Here is an 18,688-nt window from a genome sequence, read left to right as displayed (position 1 = left end):
AGAAGCGCTACACTGGCGCAGCTGTGTCTGGTGAAGACACTCTATGACGACGGGAGCGCGCTCTCCCCTCGGCATACTTACTCCATCTCCACAACAGGCAGAAGCTATGTCAGCAGGAGAGCACCTGCCACCGACACAGTGCTGGTGTGGACAGCACTAAGGTTTCTATAACTTGCATTGCTCAGCGGATGTCTTTTTCACATCCCTGAGCAACACAAGTTAGATTGACTTAAGCAGTAGTATAGACCTGCCCTCAGTAACCCTAGCTTTATCAGCACTGTACAGATCAGATGAAGACACTGGGCCCTGTTATCCAATGAAGAATGCAAGTAAACTGCCTCTGAAGTTAATATTAATATATTATATTAATATAATGGAGATATCCTATCTCCTAGAACTGGAAGGGACCTTGAAAGGTCATCGAGTCCAGCCCCCTGCCTTCACTAGCAGGACCAAGTACTGATTTGCCCCAGATCCCTAAGTGGCCCCCTCAAGGATTAAACTCACAACCCTGGGTTTAGCAGGCCAATGCTCAAACCACTGAGCTATCCCTCCCCCCAAAGGGAATTATTGTATTGTATTATTTCCTTGCAAGGGAAAGAACCAGGGCAACTGTTCCTGCACAACAAGGAGTTTGAAATTTAGTACTCTGTATGCTGTTACTTTAATACAGAGTGTGTACATTATACCGACATACAAAAAGTAACTAGGGTCAAATCCTGAAGCGTCTTCCCAGGCCAATTTCTCCAACGGAGTCAATGTGAGTTTTGCCAGATTAAGGACTTCTACACTGGGTGCCACAAGTAGGAAGGCTTGTGTGAACATACTCTTTGCTCCTCCCACACATAATATTACACGTTTGAAACTTGGCCATAGAATTCCAGTCTGAGTTAAAATCTGTGATGGGAAACGAGCCTGGAATTTTATACAGTGCCTTGTATGTTTACGGTGCTGCTCTAGTTAAGATTAAAACCAGCTTTCTGTTTAAAGCTCGACTCTTCTAAATGCCCTAAAAATCTATATTCTTGCTTGGATTGCTTTGAAATTTGGTGTGCCTCATCGGGGTGTGAGGTTCTGATAGTGAATCCAGATTTGGCACCATTTCAGCAGCTAGGAATACAGTAGCTAGGAAAAAACAAAAACAAAACAGCTTTTCTTAAAGTTGCCAGATTTTGGCAACCTATTTTTGTGCACAGAGATAAAACCAGGGCTCAAATCACACGATATGGGCCCACCCCCAGCCCATCTACAGGGGTGTGATACCCCCTTTCTCTACCCCAAGCCCATGTGAGCCAGGATCTGGGGAAGATTTGCCCCTCTGGGTGGAGAGCTTAAAATTGGCATGCTCAGCACATGTACCAAGAACACAGTGCTGAGACTGGGGTGAGGAGCTGAGAACAGGTATGCCTCACACATAGAAACTCTCCACCTGCCATGCAGCGGTTCAGAATCTCAGAACTATTGTTCAGGCTCCATTGGATATTCTCTTTCATGAAAACAGCTCATTGAGATGAAAGGGCCACTTCACCCCTCTGAACCTACAGCTTTGAAGTTTGAAACCCACCCTGTGCAGAAATCTGAAAATGAACTGAGAATAAAACATTTGCGAAAAATCTGTCTCTGTCCAGGGTTGAGTTTTTGTTTTGTTTTGTTTTGTTAATTTACTTTGGGGAAATGTAATCTGAGTACAGCAGAATATTGAGGAGGCGCTGAAACTGTTTTTGAAAAGAAGAATAAATTACACACATGAATGCTCACGGGGAGGGGAGGACGGATTAGGGGTGCAAGAGTAGGTGGTAATGGGGAAGAGGAGTTTGGGTCTGAAGTAAGGGATGGGAGTATTTTTGGGGGGAATAAATGGGAATGGGTGAATGGGAAGGAAGAGGAGTTGGGTGCTCAGGCAAGGGGAGGGAGCTGGAGAATATGAGGGGGAGCAGAGGAAGTTGGGGGTTCAGGGGTGGGGTGGATTTATCAGCCCTGCTTCCTCCTATTCCATGTGTGGATCTAAGGGAGCTCTACCCCTCTCTCTCTACCCACTGTGGGTTCTGGGGGACCCTGCTCCTCTTGGGCTGTTTGAGCCCCTCGCCCTACCCCTCCATGTGAGCTGACATCTGTAGCAGCGGAACTGAAGGTAACGCAAATTTAAACATCTGAAATCCCGAAAACAAATAGTTAAGATATACATCACTACATCATCCCTATGGTGGGAGGAGAGGAATGGCCGCGGGGGGGGAGGAGTCCAAGTTTGGAGGACAGTCAGACTGGATGTACCTGGGGCATGGTTGGGGAAGCCTGGGGTAGGAGTCCCAGCTGGAGGTTGGCAGTGAGAGTGAGGGGCCCAGCTCAGGCTACAGAACAAAAGTAGTGTGAGGCCCTCCAGTAAGTTGCTGCCTGTGATATGCGTATGCAGCAGCATAGGGCAGGACACAGCAAGAAGCAACTTATTACATATTAATGACTTTCACAGAGCAAACTAATAGCTTAACGGGGTAGGGAGGGGCGGGGAGCTAGTAATGTTGGTGGATGGGGCTACATGTTGCAGGGAATGGTGAAGCATGGACTGGAGAGGAGAGAGACAAACCAGTCTTCCCTCACACACTTGAAGTTACTGTCACAACCATATAATAAAACTGTCAAGGTTTGGGGACACCCATAGACCACAAATGAGATTTTTCTTACTGGCCCTGTGAGCAACTACACATTAGAAAGCATGACCATTATCCACCATACAAAATATATAGGAGGGGGAGGAGCATTGAGGAAATAACAGCAACCATGTGGCCTAGTGGAAAGGCCACTGGACAAGGACTATTTATAGCTCCACCACTGGTCTGCTGGATGACCTTGGGCAAGGTCTTCACCACTCTGTGCCTCAGTTTTTCATCTGTAAAATGGGTTAATGATGTAAAGTTATATGAGATCCACTGATGAAAAGCACTATATAAAGGCTAGGTCCTTTGCTTATTACATAGCCATAGCAGGCAGTTGTAGTTCTCATCCACTAAGTGACCATTAACTTCTACCAAAAAAAAGTTCTCTGTTTAAAAAAGAAATTAAATGGCAAAAAGCTTCATCAACACAGAGTTACGGTTACCTGCTGATAGCTCGCGCCCTACCAAAAGGTCAAGTTCAGCAAAATTAAAACTTCTGAAAACCAGGAAATCCAGAGTTAAGGTAAACATCCACAACCCTATTCTGACCACTTTGAGTGATGCCCCAATATGCCCATAACACACACAACTCTTGCCTTTTGTGTCTGTCTGCAATGGACAGACACAAAAGGCCCTACACTCAAAAAATGAACCTACTCCCCAACAGAACACCACACTTGTAAAATTTAACCATTTCATACCCATTTACAACCCCTTCAGACAGGATACCACCAAAACCTGTATTTCCCCTACATTAGTAAATCCAGACTGTTCTCATATCCTATCTTACTACTGACAATACTCATGGCAAGAATATCTCAGTGCCCTGCCACCGTCACAACCTACACAATTCTGTATTGAAATGATGCAGACTGGAATCTCCAGGTACATACACACTCTGGGTGGGAAAGGATTCAGACCCAGCTCGCCCCATATCACAATCACTGCTCCTCCAATATGCTCCAGCTTATTCCTCCACCATTCGATACAGCTCTTCCTAACAGCGAATGGACATGGAGCGCATGCAGATAATTCCCAGGGGCTATTGCTATCTCAGGCGGCGTGGAGGGGGCAGAATAAAGGTATTGTGGACGTTTACCTCAACTCAGTATTTCCTGATTTTCCAGAAATGAGTTTTGCTGAACTCAATGTTCTGGAAGAACACAATATAATATAAAATAAGGGCCAGGTTATGGCCCAACATGTGTACCCATACAGGTGAGTAATAGGGCATGTAGTGCCCCAGATTCCCCTGTATCAGCTGGCTATACCTTTAGTAGTAGTTCAGAAGGAAACAGACTCCAAGGGCTCACTATGTCTCCACCCATTGCACCTGTGACCATAGAGTGGGTTGAGCCTTGGCTCCGCCCCTTCCCTTGCACCAGGCAGTACAGCTGTGCAAGTGTGCTACACCAGGTATAAGGCTGGCAGAATATGTTCCACCCCCTGCCCAGGGTGGGGGAAACCAAGAGGCAAATTGTAACTTTATTACAATCTGGTGCCTGGTCTGTTCCTGGGGTAACAAAGCTATGTACTGCCTCAAGCAAAGGGTTTAAGGCAAAGCCACAATTGACCCCTTTATTTAGCCATCCTCATAGGGACATTGAAATGGGAACCCAATATTCAGGTTCTGTGCTTTTAGAATAAAATAACTAACTAAAAACAGCAGAAATCCAACTGTGATTGTGTTATTGGTTACGGATTTAAACATTCTCCTGCAGGGTCTGCAATCCAAACATTGCAGCATGGTGCTTGCTAATAAATGCACAAGAAGCCAGTGAAATTGACCAGAACCAAAAGGACATATGTAAAACTGTATTTTTAATACATATATTTCCCTTATCTAAAATAAAGGAAGTGCCAAGTGTAAATAAACCAAATAAATGCAGAAAAGTCATGGATTTTGTTTGTTTGCTTTTAAATAAGCTTGAATAATATAGGCACAATAGGGTGGGAGGTTGATTTTTTACATGCATGATTTTTAACTTGAAAAGTGTCCTTTGAAGTTAAGTGTGCATAAGTAATTTTTAAATGAAAAGTTTTCTAATGAAATAAGTTTCTTTGCACTTATATAATTAAGTAAAGGCTTTGATTTAATAAGTGAAGTTTGATAAGAATTTAGCCCATTGGCCCATTTTAAAAACACAACATAGCAGCACCAAAATAGAGATTGAAAATATAGGATAAAGTTCATGTGCAATATTTTAATCATAAGTGCATATTTTGTCTGTATTTGCAGAAGAGTGTTTGTATGGCAGCTGGACTGACATAGTAGCACCTGTGAAAGCCAACTGGATTAATAACTAACTGAATTAAAATGAACTTCCTTAATGGATTTGAGCTATTAGCCACAAAATGGCTCCCTATCCGATAGCCCTTACTCCAGCAAAACTCTCTTTGATGTCAAAAGAGGCTTTTGCCTGAGTAAAGATGGTACGATCTGGCCCCCAACTTTTTTAAAATTTTATCAGATAGATTAACAGAATAAGCTATGTTGACTCAGAGGGATCTGATAAAGCATATAGTAAATAACATACTTTCAAGTTAATATGCATACCAAAGTGTGTGTACCAAATGATGTGTACTCACTAAGAAGCTATTATAGTTCATTGGGAAAATATTAATTCACAAATGCATTCAGTGTGCCTAAGCCAGAAAATTCATTAGAGAGAATAAACACCACACATTCTCTAAAACAAACAAATGAAATAATACAGCTGAAATCCATGACTGCATGCCTGGCCTGAGTAAAACTCTACACCTGTACACAACCTGCCTGTTGCAGGACTGCTGGAAGTCAAACTGTTTAAGCAAAATAGATTTCTAAAGGCGCCCCTTTGCATGCCAATGACCAGAATTCTTCTTCACCAGACAGTCACTCACAACTATGCCAGGGTCCAAGCAGCTCTGGGAACACAGCATACGGTTAGGTCAGGCTTGTAGGAACAGTAAGTACATTACTGTATGAACTAGGATAGTGAAAGGCCTTCCCCACTTTTTGGCCTACATACGTTTAAGCACCAATCTTGTAAGTAGACCCCTGTGCTCATGTGAAGATCCATTTTAACTTCAATTGCAGGGGCCTTGGTGTGTTTTGGAAAAGTGTGTGTTTTTTCATTTTAAAATTTTATATATTATATATAAATTCTTGAAGGTGAAATTATAAATCTGTGTTGAATAAAGATGTGACAATGTGGAAAGGCAGGTTAATGGCGCTTGTCTTTAAAACAGTTAGAAATAAACTCAAACTTTAACATGACAGGGATCCAGCTTCCTCATTTAATCTAAACTTGCCCTCGAAAAAGTTTTGGCTTGATTCTTATCCTGTTTGAGCTGTGTGTTTAATCCTGCAAAACAGACAGCAATTGAGAAGAGGAACACGGTGCTGGTTATCTTTCTAAAAGATTTGTTCTAGCTCAACCAAAAGTTATGGGCTTGATTTGAAAATAACTGGGTGAAATTTCATATCCTCTGTTATACAGGGGTCAGACTAGATGGCCACCATAGTCCCTTCTGGCCTTAAAAAAAAAAAAAAAATCAAAAAAGCCCCCAAACCTATGAACCTATGAGATTTGTCCATCAGTGAAACTGAATGCAAGATCTATGAATCTCCGCTCTTAATTGCAGCCTGCAAGAGAACACAAATTCACCTCTGTAGCAGGAGAAAAACAGGAAGACTGGGCTGAGTTCACATATAAAGGTCTAGTAATTAAATACTGAATTCTTTTCAGCAATATATAATGTGGCTTTCAAAACAGACTCGATAGCTCTTATGCTCCAATGACAGAAAGGCTCTCCAGTCAGGTGTGAGAGAACTGCTTGCTTGTTAACTGGATATCCAGCACAGCCATCCATTAACAATCTTAGCAAACTGAAGTAAGTATACCGTATCTTTCATTTTAGGCTACAGGCAGGCATTTTCACACTGACAGCCTGGGAACAGTATATGGGAGTGTCTTACCTCTGTAGCTCAAAACTGCTTTTGCATTCTCACGTTGAACAAAATGCTTTATCAATAATTCAAATAACAGAGCCTGCTGAGCATTAACTTACAACCTGAACACTGAACAAGCACTGGAGTTTGGCACAATAGATTGACATTATATTAGCAACAGGATCACGTTTTAGTGAATTACAATCACTTTACTTTAATCATAAGATATCTTCATAGTTTCTGATCAGGTGAACTCAAGGACCTAGGTAGGCAGCTATTCTAAAACGTAGCGCTGAACTGATATGAGAAGGGTTGTGAGAGCTGAGCAATATAGGGTGGTACTGTAACAAGCAGAATAGTGACACTTTCCCCATCCATCCTTCCTTAGAGCAAAATAAAATGTTTTTTAAAAGTAAAGAAAAAATACAAAGAATTGTCATAAGTTACTCTCCAGCATGAGCAGTCGTGCACAGCAGCAATTTTCCTTAATGCTTGAGAAACCTGGCACATTGAATGGCTTTAGTTTATTAACGTAGCTAAAATGCATGACCTATTCAACACACGTCTCACAAATCAGAATCAAAGAGTGAAAGTATTGGTGATAGCATAAGGACATAGAGGAAAAAATTAAGAGAAATGTGTCCATCTGTGGTAAGCACAGAAAGAGAAATTCTGCAAGCTAAAGATCGGAACGGAGATCAAAAGTGAAGAATAATTCTGGTGTGGGCATAAGAAGGTTGACACTATTCTAGCCACACACACTTTTATTATATATGTTTGGAATTCTTTTATCCTCCCTGCTTAGTTTATTAGCACAAACAAAAACTTTGTTTGATTGGGCACTTAATGTTAAATCACTCCACTCCACACATATAAAATCCTGAAAGCAAAACAAAAAAAAACACAAACAAAAAAAGTTACCTTTTCCATAACTAGTGTTCTTTGAGATGTGTTGCTCATGTGCATTCCATATTAGGTGTGTGTGTGCTCGCCACATGCACCAATGCTGGAAGTTTTTCCCTTAGCAGTATCCGTAGGGGACCATCTCTGGCGCCCTCTGGGGTGGCGCCCGGTTGACACGGAATAAGAGGCAACTCTGGCTCCCCCACCCTCAGTTCCTTCTTGCTGGAAACTCCAACAGTGGGGAAGGAGGATGGGTTATGGAATGGACATGAGCAACACATCTCGAAGAACACCAGTATGGAAAAGGTAGCTGTCTTTTCTTCGAGTGCTTGCTCATGTCCACTCCATATTAGGTGACTCCCAAGCAGTACCCCTGGAGGCGGGTAGGAGTTCACGGACGTGTAGATTGCAACACAGCTCTGCCGAAACCAGCGTCATCTCTGGCCTGCTGAGTGATGGCATAATGTGCCGTGAATGTGTAGGTAGAGGACCGCAAACTGGTAGTGGTGGGGGCCCACTGTAACCTGGAGGAAGCATCTGTGACCTTGAAAGATTGCTACGTGGAAGTATACGTGCTTTAAGTCGATGGCGGCGTACCAGTCTCCCGGATCCAGGGAGGGCATGATAGAAGCCATGGAGACCATGCGGAACTTTAACTTCTTTAGATATTTGTTGAGGTCCCTCAGCTCCGGGATGGGTCGCAGACCACCCTTGGCCTTTAGGATTAAGAAGAACTGGGAATAGAACCCCTTATTCTTGAACTCAAGAGGAACTTCTTCCACCGTGCCCAATGCAGTAACCCCTTTACCTCCTGTGCGAGGAGACTCTCGTAAGAAGGGTCCCTGAAGAGGGATGGGGAAAGGAGGTATTGGGGGGGGGTAGAAATAAACTGTAGGGTATAACCCTCCGCCATAGTATTGAGGACCCAGCAGTCTGAAGTTATAGCTGTCCATGCGGGGAGGAAAAAAGAAAGGCAAGTGGAGAACAGCGGGACAGATGGATCCGGGGTATAGTCTGGTAGGTTGCCCTCAAGCGCACCCTCAAAATGCTTGCTTGCCCCCCTGCTTATTGCAGGATGAGCCCGACTGGGCAGAGGGTGGAGGTGGGTGGCTCAGGTTGCACTTGTAGCCCTTACTCTTCTTATGTGGGGGCTCCTGGTGGGGTTCAGCGGATCTGCCTCGGTAGACTGGCAATCTAAGCCTTACACTGCTTGAGCTGTACTGGGATCTAGAGCAGGACCTGGAGTCAGAGTGGGCCAGTCATCGGTAGAATCTCCCCGATCAAGGGGATTTGCGTCTCGGCGACGGGTGCCAGCGGGTGGGTGACTGGTGACCCCGTTCTGCCGCAGGACCGGTGCCGAGGCATTGGAGACATGATGGATCAGTCTCGACGCTCATGCTGGGGGGGCGCGTGCCTCCACAGGTCTGCGCCAGGTTACCTGCGAGTGGTGCTTCGAATCCCGCTGTCGGTTCCCAGGGTTCGGAGACCAAAGAGGGCTTCTCTGAGCCTGCCTCCCAAAGCCTGAGGCGTGACGGCTCCATGCAGGTGAGCACTGACAGAATGTCCCTAGGCGGAGTCCCATCCGGGACCAACTAACTAGAACTAATACTAAGGGTAAATACTAAACTATATACAACTATTTTACAAAGAAACATTCATGAGACACACTGAACTAATGGAAAGCTAACTGAACCAACAGAAGTTCCAGCACTATCACTGGTGGCAAGAAGGAACTGAGGGTGGGGGGAGCCAGCGGTACCCCTTATACCACGCCATGCGGGCACCACTCCAGAGGGCGCCAGAGCCAGTCCCCTATGGATACTGCTAAGGGAAAACTTCTAGCACCGGTGCATGTGGCGAGCACACACACCTAATATGGAATGGACATGAGCAAGCACTCGAAGATGAATATGAAGTTACTGGTAAAGCCTTCAGCATTCCTTGCCACCTTCCCATTGCCTACTATGCCGTCACTAATACATTCCACCACACCCATAAAGGATTCACTTCCACCTCCAAAAGATACTGAAAAGTAATATGCACTCCACCTTCACGGAACAACATTTTAATGCAAAACCTTAATAGCAACCCCATGTTCTTTTTTACCAGACACATCTGACTGTCACAGTGTCCATTTGTTTGCAAAGTTATTCTGCCTTAACAGTACTGTGGTTGCCATTAAGGATTTGTGACTGAAAAAGCCCCACAAATGCACATGGAGAATTTCCACTCTCAAATTCAGATATTAAAAAAGGATTGTTTTGCTTAAATATCAGTTGTATACATCTCCAAACCCCTAATGTAGAATTAAAAGCTACTGTGGATTGCTAAATTACCTCTTTCTAAATTAATTGGTCAGAATCTTTGAGTAAATTTATCAGAAATATAGTTGATTTCTGCTATTAAAAGTGTTCTTTCAGGGAAGGCTGGAGGTCCAAAAAGCTTTCCTATTGAGTGCTCTGCCAACATGATTACCCCACTACTGATTCAAATCTCTAATAAAATTTCAGTAATAAGAATATACACCCCAATCGATTTATTAGGCTGTCATTGTTTCCTGTTCAAGAGAAGACTGACTTCTAGACCAGTTTAACAATTATACAGAAGTATCTATAGTAAATGTAGATTTTAAAAGGTGTCTACACTGGAGCTGGAGGTATAATTTCTAGCTTGGGTAGGCATACGCATCCTAGGTCTGAACAAATAGCAGTGTAGACACCGCAGAAGGAGGAGGGATGGGATAGCTGCTCTCGATTACACACCTAGGGTTTCAGATGGGATTGTACTTGGGGCAGCGAGGCCCTCCCTTCACCCGTGCAGTCATGGCTACACAACTATTTTTCAGCCTGTGTGGATACTTCTACCCAGGCTGAAATTACGCCTTCAGCGTAGACATACCCAGAACGTTGGATCTGAGATTAGGGTTAAAATTTTCCAAAAAAGTGCCTAAGTGATTTAGGATTGCAGCACAAGTCCCATTTTTCAAAAGTGATTTAAGAGCCTATGTCTCATAGGAAGTCAATGTGACTTAGGCTCTGAAGTCACTTTTGAAAAATAGGACTTAAGCACTATTGAAAATTCTACTCTAGGAAAAAATGTGTGTCTGCTCTCTTGAGTTGGGTGGCGGTGATGTACCAAATTCTCAGAAGAGGTGCCAGCATTGGACATTGTGGTGCCGGATTTCTGCTTTGTTCCTCCCCCTTCCTCCCCTCCCTTTGTTTCTCCCCCTCCCAACCTTTTGCTAACCTCATCCACTGATCAGGCCACAATCCATAATGCAATTTGGCATTTCTTCTTCTATCATTCACCTTGGTGCTTTTATCCACACACCACACTATTTTTGGGAGAGCATCATACTACCCTCTGTGACCACAAGCTCTGGTAGATGGTGGGGAAATACCATAGTTTGCCCAAAAGGAAGATGTCAGAGCCAGCAAACGTTGAAGTGAAGATTTAATAAGGGATGGCCTGAAAATTTACAGATAATTCACATTTACTTCTAATTGTTTTAAGTTTTTTCAAAGGTTGTTCAGTTATTCAAGCTGTTCCCTACTTGTATGGTGCTGCCTCACTGCCAACAATCACGGCCAACACACATTTCATTCAATAAGTAGCTAACGATTGCAGCTATGCAAGGCCAGATCCACATTCAGTCTGCTGGTTCAAAACCAAATCAGGGCTAAGGCTTGAGTTCTGATTCAAGATCAATGAAATCCTGCTGCACTCTCAAGATTCCAACCCCAAATGACAGAAACCGCACACGATCAGCTGTTCTCACAAAATCTCTGCTATCTTGGGCACTCCTCTTGCAAGAACAGCTGTTCTCATTAAATCTGGGCTGCATCCAAATGGAAAAACAGGCCCATAAACCCCTTGAAGTTTTGGATCCAATCCAAAGCTAGAACTACTAGGGACTGGTTCTCAGATCCAGGAATTCAAATACGAATTCCATAAATATTCTAAAGTTTTTAGAATCTAGGCTCTGGTTTAGTCGATATTTAGTATGTATTAAACTGGAATCTACTCATGTTTTGAATATGAAGTTCCACTGCAGAAATAGTGCAATTAGTATTGTCTGGCTTAACGCACTGCCATTCTTCAGTCCTCCCTGGTTAAACACACATGCATACACTCATACAAACACAAACACACACACACCCTGAAGTAGTGTTAACAACCTGTCTGTGACAAACAAAAAGTCAACTGGCAAAACTGGCAAAAAAACAACTGGGTTTTTTTGTGTGGACTTCTGCATGGAAATATTTTAAGAGTATTTTCTCCAAAATCAAGAAGAAAATCCATGCATTTAATCAATAAATAATGGTTAAAATATAATAAAAAAGCTACGTGCCTTCTTGTAAGATACAAAAACAACAAGGAGTCCAGTGGCACCTTAAAGACTAACAGATTTATTTGGGCATAAGCTTTTGTGGGCATAAGCTTTCCTGCATCTGAAGAAGTGGGTTTTTTACCCACGAAAACTTATGCCCAAATAAATCTGTTAGTCTTTAAGGTGCCACCGGACTCCTTGTTGTTTTTGTGGATACAGACTAACACGGCTACCTCCTGATACTTGTAAGATACAGTATGTAGCACAAAGGCCTTTGCACCTTATGTTATTTTTAGATCCCATTTTCTTGGGCCCTCCAAAGTGTTGTACAGAAGAACCAGAGGTGCTGGCAGCAGCAGCAGCAGCATATTATGATCTCATTTTGTGTTTGTTCCAGTGCAGGTTTGCATGTGACAGGGAACTTTTATTACCTCACTAAGGGAGTATAAAGGGAACATCTGTCTTCCATGCACAAAACCATCAATGCTCTCTGCCTGAACAGAGAGCCTGTGAAAATTGACAACTTGTCGAACTAATCAGATTGCCTGTGATTCTGCTGCCATCTGATGTATTCTCACAGAGGGGACTTCTTATCTGTTTCTATGGAAGTGAAAGTCCTTTTGCCAGCACTAATACAAGTACTGTGCAACCATCTCTTCAGAAGAATGGCTGTTCGATTCAGTTTTTTAGCATAGTCTCTCCCTCCCCCCTTTAAATTTTAAGTAAATATATTGTTTAAAAAAGGTTTCTGGATTGACAGCCCTGAAGTCCTCTGTTTGTGCACACATATATTCTGATTATTAAATTGGGTTTCCCAAATCAAAATTATGACTGAAGGAAAACATTGCTCTGTTCATTTATGTTTTCTAAAAACAAGCAGTACCAGTAACTGGTTAATGTATCTGTACAATCTGTACAACTGTCTTTGTCTGACACACAGCGGCCTTGATCTCTGTGGAATCTGCAGCAAGAAACCTGGGCACCTCCAAAATGAGATAGCTTCTCTAATGCCACAGATTGCTAGTTTCTTCAACAACAGCCTCTTAACACTACTACATGTCCCCCATGATTTACTTTACTAAATCCCCACAAATAACTAGCATATAAAACACAGCAGCCTGTTCGTCTTAAAAAGGGAACACGTACACAGGTCTTTGACTCAATAACCTAATTCCTAACCCCATGGAAGGAGGCAGCACTGAACACAAAACCACATCTATGCTGCATGCCGTTTTACAGACATAAGTCAGCCACTTATGACCTTTTATGCATACATTTTATAGGCCACATCATCAGCTGGTATAAATCAGCATAGTTGCATTGATTTAATTGGAGCTACACTGATTTACGTCAGTTGAAGATCGGTCACAGTTATATACCCGTAGAGCCTGATTGCATGCAGACAACAATTCAAGCTTTACTTAAGGCATATGGCTCTGAAACACAAGCTGTACATGCTGCTTCAGCCACCAAGCAGCCATCTCTCATTGGTGCTGCCAATTAGACTGCAGCATAAACCTTGTTACTTTAATTAAATACCAGAACTGACAGGACTTCCAGCAAGATAGCCGCTCTCACAGAGACAAGTTTTTGAAAAAGGACTGGAGAACACAATATCTTTGGAGACGTCCCAGAAGATCTGTATGTCAATAATTCCCCTTTTTACCAGAGTTATTTTGAATGCAAAGACCCTGCACTGAAGGAGGATTCAGCACAGTTTGTTTAACATTTCCTTCTTAGCCTTGCTGCTTCTCTTGAATGGATATCACACAAGGTAAAGCAGCACTTCCCCCGTCAGGTTGCTACCCAATTCCTTCAGTCCCGCTAGGAGCTGTATCATTATCTCAGGAAGGGGCCCTTCGGCAGAGAACCCATGCCTTGTGTAGGCTGTTTGTACTCTCCCCAGTGTGACAAGTGCCATTCAGCAGACTAACTCTGCCATTTTCATTGAGAACCTGTAATTACCTTCTACAAGCAACACTTCAACCTGTTTAACTGATTAAAGGCCAAATACTCTAGATTGCACAGAGTGAGACAAATCACAGAGAGAGCTCAGGGAATATTTTGTCAGGGTCAACGCACACTGGGAGAGACACTAGGTTAAAGGCGTTTACATTGTCAGCGCAGCATAATGCGTTTCTGCAATTCAAACCAGATGACTCTGAACAGTGATTTCAATCATTTAATCAGTGCTATTCTATTCTATCCTATCCTACAAAGCACAGATTAATGTTCTAAGCTGATTTAGATGGTTTCTTTTAAAACTTCAGGTCCACACACTGCCTTGGAACCATTATACAATTCTTACTAATACATCTCTACCTCAATAGAACGCTGTCGTCGGGAGCCAAAAAATCTTACCGCGTTATAGCTGAAACCGCGTTATATCGAACTTGCTTTGATCCGCCGGAGTGCGCAGCCCTCTCCCCCCCCCCGGAGCATTGCTTTACCACGTTATATCCGAATTCGTGTTATATTGGGTCGTGTTATATCGGGGTAGAGGTGTATCAGCGAGGTGTGTGTGAGAAGTGAAGACAGTATAGGAACCTTGGTATTTAAAAAGGCTGTCTTCATCATCCTATAAAATATCTGGCTGAAACTGAGGCACTGCGGTACTGATACTAAGAATCAACAACTATGTGGTTCCTTGTCTTATAATGGAATGGGAATGAATCCAGTACGTTTATACAGGATAGCCCTTTTCCTCTGAAACCAAGCATACAAGGAATCAATTGACCAGCTACTGATATGCAGCTATTTCTGCAGTTGAACAAAGCAAAATGTCTGAACAGTGCATCACAATGCTACAGAACTATTTAGGACAGGAAGAGAAGAAGACAAAATGGTTATTCATTCAAAACTGCAAGAAGCATTTACAGTAGGTAAGCAGAATTCAATTCCCTAAATTGGAATTTGACCATCTGAGCTGATTAATTCAGGTTACTAGAGTTAAATAAACTCAGGCTTGCGAAAGGTACCGTGGGATCTTTAATCATCAGAAGGAAAGACTGCACCTCCAATACAGTGCTCCCCTCCCTCTCTACAATGGTGCTGCAGAATTGGTTCAATAGTGATGCAGAAGGACAAACATCATACCTGTACACTGCCATTTCCTTGGATGGCCCCCATTCAAATACAAGACCAAAAAACAGGCCCAACCACATATGCTTGTGGGACCTGACATGCGCACCTCCTACAGCGATGCACTTGCAGGCAACCAACCAGCACTCAATGTTTATCAGTGTTGTGCTGCCATTAAACGTTCAAGAGCCTTTCCTCTAGCTCTGCAGATATCAGAGAGCTAAGGAGATAGGGTTGCACCATAAACTAGGCTAACTCCAGAAATTACAGGAACAGCCAGCAATGGTTGATATCCCCAGCAAATCTTTTTAACCAGCAGTCAAGACAACTTTTCATAAGCCAAAGCAACCTCGAAGGCTGAAGTTCAACCCAGTCTTAAAAGCCCAGGTAAAGTATGTGTGATCACTTTATACTCTCTCTGGCTCACCACAAGCCAGTCTGATAGCCTTCCCGGGGCAGAGAGAAGGAAAACCAGAGTTAACTCCTTGCCTACTGGGGATATAGTATTGTGCTTCTATCCCATCACACCTCTCTAAAGTGGAATGTCTTCCTTCGCCACCTCTCCCTTCTCCTTGACGTACAGAGCCAGTTCACAAGTCTAGTTATGAAAAGGTTCAGTAGTATGGTGGTTCTCAAACATTGTACCATTAGTCCTCCACTTTATCAAGGCTTATGAGCTCAAGCTTCACACATGCTCGAGACACAAAGGTATCCACCAGGAATCAAGTATAAGATTCCATACACCATTGTAACAGCCTTTACCTTGATATGCTTCAGTGAGATGAATGGGAGCTTGTTTCTGTGCACAGAGCTTATCTAGTTGTGGAAATTCTGGTCCCAATCTGAAAGTGGAAAGCTCCCCAAAGAAAAAGAGGTTCATGGAGGACCAGGGTCCAACTTGTTCCCTGAGTGCTGTTCCCCCTTGAGCTCCTGTCCCCTTCATCTGCTCCCTCAACTCCCTTCAGGCAAGACCCTGAGGCACTCAGCTGCTAGCTTCTCCTCCCTCAGTGGTTCTACACTGACTGGGCACCAGCCAGAGAGCACTGAATGCAGCCGTTGAGAGACACAGTGTCTTTACTGTTGGTACCAGCACCACTGTGGCTTCCAGCAGCCAGAAGGAATCGCTGCTAGTGAAATGCTGCTGGGTCCCTGCAGCCATGCTGGGCTGCATTGGAAAGACTTTAGCAGAAGCTGGAACAAGCACACAGGGAAACTAAGGCAAATGCCAAAAGCATCATTTTGTGTTTTCAAGGTTGTAAATAAGCAAGTAAGGCAAGAGTTTAAGGCCCCACAAAGACACTGCCCAAGTCCTGCAGTTTGGAAAACAGTAGCCAGGTTAGGCACTGGACTGATGCACAACATAGTAGGGCTGGAGCTGCCTCTATAACACAGTATATGTCCCATGACCACTTGTGGGAGGAAGCAGTAGATAGATCCTCATTCTCAGTCATTCTTTGGCTTATTCCCACCCAACCTTTCATGCTGCCATGCGGAATCCCCAGAGGAGTCATGTTCAAAACCTGTGAGCCATGTTGAAAAACTATGTTCCAAGTTCTAACATGGTTTTGTCCCATCAGCATTTGCTGAAAAGGCCAGTGCAGTAAGGACCATGGTCTGCTCTCCAGTCTCTGGTAGGCCTCTTATAAATAACTAGATAATGGATCGATGCTAATGGAAAATTCCAAAGATCATTAGTAGCTCCTCCTTGTCTCCAGGCATCTGATGAAGATGAGCTCCAGCTGTACAGAAGAGAAAAATGAAATGTGTGCTGTAGGTCCTCAACCCCAGTTATAGAATGGGTCACTCAGCTAGCCAGTTGTAAAGAACTCACAATCTATGTCTCCAGTCCTGGTGATAGAGTTGGTAGTAGGTCAGACTGCAGTGAAAAAAGCCTTATTTCACCTTTAGAGAGAGTTTGAATGTTGACAGCTGTCTTGTAAAACAAACATCTTCAATAAGCAAGCTAGTGTGGCATCTGAAGTGATTATTTCTTTCACTGAACTTCAGAAAACCAGAAAGCAAGTCATTATTTAAGCACTGAAAGTAAACCAGGCATCAGTTTCAAGTGGAGATGTGATTCCCATATTAGCAAGGTTTGTGTCTCCAGAACATTTCAAATACCTTTAAATTTTCACAAGTATCTTAACTTAAGCTCTGAACCAGCAAGATCTTTGGTTTCCTGCATTCAGTAAAAAAACAAAAACAAAAACAAAACAAAAAAAAAAACACATTACAGGAAGCAAGCCCCTGTAATTATGTTTTGTCCACATTACAGTTTCCCTTGAGGATACCAATATACCCAGCATTATGAAACATCAAGCCACAATAATATTTCACTAGAGGAATTGAAAGCTTACAATATCAGTCTTTATTTGTCTGCGCTCCAGTACTCAATATATTATTGCCTTTTCTGATTACTGATTTTCAAAGGCTTCTTTCCCAACAGTCGTACTACAATGAAAAGCAAGATGGAAGGGGTGTTGAGAAGGGACTTGAGAATTTCAACCTCAGGTGGTATTGTCAACACATTGTTGGGTCTGGGGTGCAATTAGTTGAAGACATATCTTGAAACGTACAGTTCTAACTGAAAAAAGAACGAGGAGTACTTGTGCCACCTTAGAGACTAACACATTTATTTGGGCATAAGCTCTGAGTTGGTATGGCGACACCAATTTTTTCATGTTCTTTGTGTATATATATAACTTCCTACTGTATTTTCCACTGCATGCATCCGATGAAGTGGGTTTTAGCCCACTCTAAGGTGCCACAAGTACTCCTCGTTCTTTTTGCTGATACAGACTAACACGGCTACCACTCTGAGTTCTAACTGAAAACATGGAGCAACAGATCAGACCCAATGGGCCCCCAAAGAAGGCAACTTACAAGATTGGGAGTTCTCTTGTAGTGCTTGACATTGCTTGGTGGATTCATATGGGAACAATTTATAACAAAAAACAACACATTTAAAAGTATTGCAGGGGGCCTGCTGTGGTACAGGATGGGAAAGACATAATATTAACCTTTTACATGAGGACAAGGTGCATGTCTCTGTAGTTCCTGGTGTAGAGTGGGATTTTTTTCAAAAGCTCCTCTGTGACTTAGGAGCACAGGCCAAAATTTTCAAAATTGATTTTGAGTGCCTCCATTTTTGATTGCCCAACATGAGATGCTTTAGAGGGACCTGATTTTCAGAAGCTGGGTGCTCAGCACTTTCTGAAAGCCATACATCATTAGGTGTCAAGTTGGGTACCCAAAAATGGAGGCACCCAAAACCACTAATCACTTTTTGAAAATCTTGGCCACAAACCCCATTACAATAAGTCATCCAAGCACTTTTGAAAATCCCACATTTAATGTTTAATTTAGTTTAAAAACTGCTTTTTAAAAAAAATTAAAATATCTACATGAAAAAGTTCTCTCCATTCATAACTAGGCACTCTGACCACTAATGTAAAGAAATCCATATTCTTGATCAACGATAAAGTCAGTTATGCCAAACTCTACTCTAACCTCTCTCAATATCACAACTGAGGTTACCAAGGAACTGGAAACCCTTGATTTCCCCATGAGATACATTGTTTACTTATCTCCTCATAAGTACAAGGACAAGGCATATTTAGTGATTAGATTTTTTAATTTGTGTTTGACTGAGGGCATCATCCATCTCCTATAGGGCAGGCATAAATTCAGCTTTTCTCCCCACCCCCCTGCTGAACAGCACTAGGACAAAGGGCCTCTCCGCCAAACACAAAGCAAAGAATTCCATGGCGCACACATTCTCAGACTGGA

General features: G+C 42.9%; 1 protein-coding gene across 5 annotated transcripts in view; it reads right to left on the bottom strand.

The window, feature by feature from the left end:
- CACNA2D1 (calcium voltage-gated channel auxiliary subunit alpha2delta 1) overlaps positions 1-18,688 on the bottom strand; it is a 658,640-nt gene that overhangs the window by 489,965 nt on the left and 149,987 nt on the right. The gene's annotated exons all lie outside the window — the stretch shown is intronic.

This window comes from Terrapene carolina, unplaced genomic scaffold (genome assembly GCF_002925995.2).
Source record: "Terrapene carolina triunguis isolate 2854851 unplaced genomic scaffold, T_m_triunguis-2.0 Scaffold68, whole genome shotgun sequence".
Classification (NCBI taxonomy): Eukaryota; Metazoa; Chordata; order Testudines; family Emydidae; genus Terrapene; species Terrapene triunguis.
The sequence above is the reverse complement of the archived record's forward strand: the minus strand, read 5'-3'. Positions and strand labels throughout refer to the sequence as shown.